The following is a 6000-nucleotide window of genomic DNA, read 5'->3' on the forward strand; positions in this document are numbered from 1 at the left end:
ACCCAGGAAGGAGAGAGCCCCCCCGCCCCACCAGACTGCCATGTGACAACCTACTGTGGATGCGTGGGTGCTGCCCCCTGGTGGTGCTAGGAGGCCCTGCTCCAGACCTCACTGGGCTGCCGTCTTGGGAGAAAATGGGGCTGATAGGCTTCCGGTCAATTCCAGGACCTCAGGTGTCTTTCCCATCTGGGACTTGGCCTGATCTCTCCCTTTTCCTTTCCTCCAAGATCTTGATGACCAACAGGCTTAAGCAAGACCACGAAGCAGTCACAGCTGGAAATTCCGAATTCCACAAACTTCTCTCCCTTTTCTCCACTTTCCTCCTCTGGATGCCCAGGTTTCTTCCAGCTGTCTGGAAAGAACATCCATCTGGGAGCCAGTTCATGCTAAAGTGTCAGTCACAGTGGGTTTTCCTCAACAGGAATAAAGGTATAGCAAAGAAAAGGAAGAGAGCAATGTCTGATCCCAGAGTGGAACGGATGGGGGCTCTTTTAAGCACCTGTAGCCTTTCTAGAGCCCCCTCATATGAGGCCCTTGCTCTCTGAGAGCTGAGGCTGATCTGGCCAGTGGGAGGCTTGAGAGCCTGACATCAAAGCCACTTACCCTTCCTGTTTGCCCACTGGGAGCTTGGTGTGGGGCTCAGCCACTTTGAGGTGACAGAAGCTAGCCAATTTCCTCTCCATTTTTTTTCTGCGGACTCTGCTTGTTTTGAGGGGCTCCAGGCCTAGGAGCAGGCCCGATGGCTGCCAAGGCAAAGTCCTAGCCATTGATACTCACACCTCCCCCTTTTGGTATTCCAGCTCCTGCCAAGAACCAAACCCTCTTCCCTGAGGTCCAGGTCAAGGAGCCAGCATCCTTTCCCAGCCTTCCCTGCTTCCCAGACTGGTTAATTGAATTGCTTTATCAGTCATCATCATTGGGGCAGAGGGTGATAGAGCTTTTCCCCTCATGGAGGGAGAGAAGGGAGGGTGAGAGGAGGCCGAAACCTCCCGTGTGCTTATCACTTCACTTTATCCTACCTCCCACCCCCACCCCCAGGCAGCCTGTGGAGACTTGCAGGCTCCAAATCAAATGCTGAGAGCCTTCCCAGGAGGGGTCTGGGAAGAACCCAGACACAGAGGACAGCCCACGGGGCCTTGCAGAGGTCAGCTAGAAGGGCTCGGCACAAGGTACAAAGGTAGGGCTGAGTTGCTGTGAAAATCCTAGTGAAGGTGTATTTGGGGCTCTTGGGGAACACCAGAGATGGCCTTTGACGGCCCAGCTCTTAAAGGGAAAAGACCAGAAGGGTACAGGCTACAAGCTCAGGCCTGGCCAGGACTCAGAGCCTCATAAACCATGGACTTGGAGCCAAAGGGCTAGAAGGGACCTGATTGTCAGCTCACAAGCACATTCTCCTTGACAGATTCCAGCCCTGTGGAGCCCCAGTGAGTGCTGGGAGACTGAGCTGGGCCTGGGCTCGGGCCAAGGGTCAGGAAGGATATTGGGCCCACATGGCCTCTGAATGTAGAACAGTGTTCGTGGGCTCCCAGGATCAGGGCAGCTAAGGGGACTCCCGGAGCCCTCCTGGCTCAAGGCTGCTGAGATAGAGACCCAGGCCAGGTGCAGAGAGCAAGGGCACGCGTGCACAGCCGGTAGCTCAGGGCCCAGCTGGCAAGACTCCTTGACACTCAGTGCCTCTCCGTCTAGAAAAGTACAGCTTCCTCCCACCTGGGCTAAATTCCAGCAAAACTGGCTTATTCCATTAGAGTGGTTAATTAGTCCTGACGGGTCTGGTCCCCTCCAGCGGTGTCCCAGGGAAAGGAAAGCAGTTGTCTGGAGAGGGAGACCAAAGTCTGGCTCCTCTTGGATACTCACGAAGCCCAGGGACTCTTCCCTGCTTGGGTCAGCCCTGGGAAGAACAGACAGACCCAGAAGCCAGCCAGCTCTGACCCAGGGAGCCCCAGGGTGGAGCTCTGCTCTACAGCTGGCACCGTGGCTCGCTTGGAGTAATCCTAATAATGGTTGGGTGGTTGTTGAGCGACACACATGGTCTTCTCCCCATTTCCCAGGGTTTCCTCCCATGTAAGACCATGTAAGTAAATGCAGCAGTGTGCCTGGCTCCGGTGAGTGTGACAGTGACAGGACGTGCCAAGTCAGATTATTACTGCTTCTACAAGGCAGTAGAAGTACAAGGCAAGGGACCCCTGCCTGACCTTCTTTGTGTATTCCCAGTGCTTAGCACAATCCTAGGCACTCAGAATACTTGGTTTATACTTGATGCATGGAATTAATGAGGCAGTGGGGTGAGGGTGGGAGAAGGTGGGAGCCCTCCCTGTCAGCATCTTGCTCTACTGGAGGGTGCACTGGATTGGGAGAAACCCAGTCTTTGACCCCAATTTTGCCCCCGCTTGGTTGACACTCAGATCGCTTGCAGCCCTTTGACTCCAACTCCGTGGTTTATGAGGCTCTGAGTTTCCCATCTCTGGGCCAGTTCTATTCTACGAGGAGGCTGGGCCACATATACACTAAGGTTTATATTCCGGTTACTGTCGCTATGAAACAAGTTACCCGAACTTCGTGGTATAAATCCACCAAGTGCTGTATTTTGCTCATGATTTTATGGGTCAGAAGTTAGGAAGGGCTGTCAGACAGTCCTGGCTTAGAGTTCTTCACACGGCTGCAGGCAGATGTCAGCCGGGGCTGCAGACGTCTGAAGCTCAGCTGGGCGGAATGTTCACCGTGGTGTGTGCATGTGGCTGGCAGTTAATGCTGGCTGCTGGCTGGGAGCTTGGCTGAAGCTGTCAGTGGTACACCTGCAAACACTCGGCCTCTCTGGCACAGGCTGGTCTCAGGGTAGTTGTACTCCTTAGATGGTGGCTGGGTTTCCCCAGAACTCCCAACGGAAGTGGCATGACCAATTCTAATCTAGCCTCAGAAGTCACATAGCATGATTTCTGCCATACTCTGTTGGTCAAAGGAAGGTTTTGCTCACCCAGATTCCAGGGGAGGAGCATGGACTCCATTCCCTTGAAGTGTTAAAGAATTTGGGGCCTTTTTTAAAAAAGCCGCCGTATCCCTATGGTCTGTAGAATCCTTCTCCTCTAGCCCAAGGCCCTGTGGCTGGAGCTGGCTGAAGCTGTGTAGCTGTTTATGGCTGTTTGTTGGGGGGAGCATGATGGTGTGAGGGATTGGGGGGACACCCACACTTCTGATACTCCCTTTCCTTAAAACAGTGCCTTCTCTCCCCTCCTTCCTTGGCTTCTTTGCGTTTTAGGCTTTCAAACTAGCTCTGGGAGAATGACTCACTGCAAAGGTGATGGGGCCCCCAGAATGAAGCAGGCCCCATGGACTTACTCCAGTTGCAAGAAGGAAGGAAGCTAATGTTTAATGAGCACCTATTATATTCCAGTTTGGAAAGAATTCTATACTGGATTCCAGTAGGTTTTCCAGAAAGAGTTCATTTTTTCCTCCCAACATCTCTGCAAGGAAGCGTTGTTATTGTCATTCTCCCTATAGAAAGTGGAGGTTCAGAGGGTTCAGGGACTTGCCCCAGGTCATAGGGTTGGTGATAGTGTCATGATTCAAACCTACTTCATGCTACCTGCCCCGGGCAAGCATGCATCAAAAGAAGTTGTCTCCGGGGCTTCCCCGGTGGCGCAGTGGTTGAGAGTCCGCCTGCCGATGCAGGGGACACGGGTTCGTGCCCCAGTCCGGGAGTATCCCACATGTCGCGGAGCGGCTGGGCCCGTGAGCCATGGCCGCTGAGCCTGAGCGTCCGGAGCCTGTGCTCCGCAACGGGAGAGGCCACAACAGAGAGAGGCCCGCGTACCGCAAAAAAAAAAAAAAAAAAAAGTTGTCTCCCATGCCCCCCTCACGCCCTCCTCTTCCTCCCTGTCTGCTCTCTATACCCAGGGCCCAAGCTCAGCCATTCACTTCCCCATCAGAACTTAGCTGATTGTGCCCCACTCAGGCACCAGTGACTGAAGATCTCTGGCACCCTGGAATAGGCCTGTTTCGTGGGCAGCCACAAATTCTTTGGCCCCTTTCCCATCAACAAGCGGGATCTGTATGTCCTCCCATTAACTCTGGGCAGACGCTGTGACCCACAGAATATGGCAGAAGTGTCACTATGCCATTTTCCAGGCCCAGGCCTTAAGAAATTGACAGCTTCCATCTCCCATCTCTTGAATCGATCTCTCTGGGCACCTTGAGCCATCACATACAAGTCTGGCCACGCAGAGATGAACTGCGCTGTGGAATCCAGTTGTACACGCTCCTCTGGGGACAGTCTGAGCCCAGGCTGCCGGCTGCTCTCACTGAGGTGCCAGCCATTTGAATGAATATGAGTGAGGCTACCTTGGACCCTCCAGACCAGCTCATCTGCCGGTTGAATACCACTGAGTGACCTCCACTGCCGCTAGAAGAGCCACTCAGACAAGCCATACCTGAATTCCTCACCCCCAAAATCATGAGATATAATAGAACGGTTGTTTCAAGCCACTAAGCTTTGGAGTAACTTGATACACAGCAACATGCATTATCTCATTCAATCCATACCTGTCTTACAGACTAGGAAATTTAAGCTCAGAGGGGTTAAATAACTTACCCTAGGTCTTTCAGGAAGCAGGAAGCCTAGCTGGCATTAGAACTTGAACTTGGGAAGTCTGACTCCATAACTCCCTCAAACCCAAGCATTTGTGATATCGCTTTTTAGTGGATCTATGTGTCCCTCCTGGCAGGAGCGTCGGCATTTCAACCCAAAACATTACCTTTAAACAAATAATTGAATTAATTTTCAAGGAGTGATATTTTTAGCACCAAGACATTCCCTGTTTAAGAGATATACGGGGAGATTTGAAGATGGGGGGGCGGGGGAGGAGGGGTTCCCTTCCCCAAACTCAGGACAGTGAGCGCTGCTGATTTATTTATCTTTGTGTATCCATAGAGATACACAAGCACAGAGCTTGTTCATGGTGGATACTTAATAAATGTTTGTTCAAGAATAAATTAGCCCACAAAAGAATAAGTGATGGAGTGGAGTAGACGGGTAAGTAGACCAAGACCTGGAGAGAAAGGTTTTCCTGCCATCTGGTGGCTATTCCTGGAATAACACTTTCTTCTCTGGCAGGAGAAGGAAATGGAATGTTCCTTGGGGGACTTTGGGGGTGTCAGGTATCAGGTAGCATCATTCTAGACTGGAGTAGAGTGCCCTGTGGTGGGGCCTCCCCCAGGATCCATACTTCTTGTCTCTTCCAGTGTCTGTGCTCCTTGAGTGTAAGCAAAGAAGTAGTGCTTCCCTACCCCCAGGTCATTCTGTTCTCCAGAGCTAAGCATTCAGTAGGTGCTCAATAAATACTTGAGACTGAAATTTGTGAAAAAAGGCAATGAACAGTCTCATATTTCACCTTTACCTTCTACTGAAGTTTGCAAAAAAGATAGCTACCTTGAAGAGAGGGGCCGTTCTCTCAGAACTTAAGTGGCCTGCTCCTGGCAAACCCTCAAGTCCCCGGCCATCCCCCACCTCAGTCTTAGGCCTCTGGACACTGGCGTCTTCCCACCCTCAGCCCCTCCCACCTCCCCCCTTGCAGAACTGACAGGCCTAGATGGCTGTCTTCCTGGCAGTAAGGCAGGGTCGGAATTTTCACTACGAGGTCCCGTACACAGACACAAAACACCATCCTCACATCAGACGAAGCCTCATTTGCCTCATCTGGAAAAACGTGGACAACAGCATATCTCCCTCAGAGAGCTGTTGCTCTGTGACCACGCGAGCTTAGATGTGTGAAGTACTTGGAATCCGTAAGGCTTCCTACCAGTGTATGTGGTTACCTATCCTGGACAATTCCTAGGAAAATAAACACATGCCCCTCTTCATCCTCCTCAGCCAGACAGCCAGACAGCCAGGCAGCCCCCAAAGTCCCACAGCGGTCCTCACCAACCCATCCCATCCAGGCTTTCAACCCAAAGCCGCCCTCAGGATCCGCGGCCTCTCCCATCCCCTCTCCCTGATCCCAGAGCAGG

The sequence above is a fragment of the Delphinapterus leucas genome, chromosome 1 (assembly GCF_059928025.1).
Source record: "Delphinapterus leucas isolate spDelLeu-1000000601 "Yukka" chromosome 1, BTC_Dleu_Yukka2, whole genome shotgun sequence".
Taxonomy (NCBI): Eukaryota; Metazoa; Chordata; class Mammalia; order Artiodactyla; family Monodontidae; genus Delphinapterus; species Delphinapterus leucas.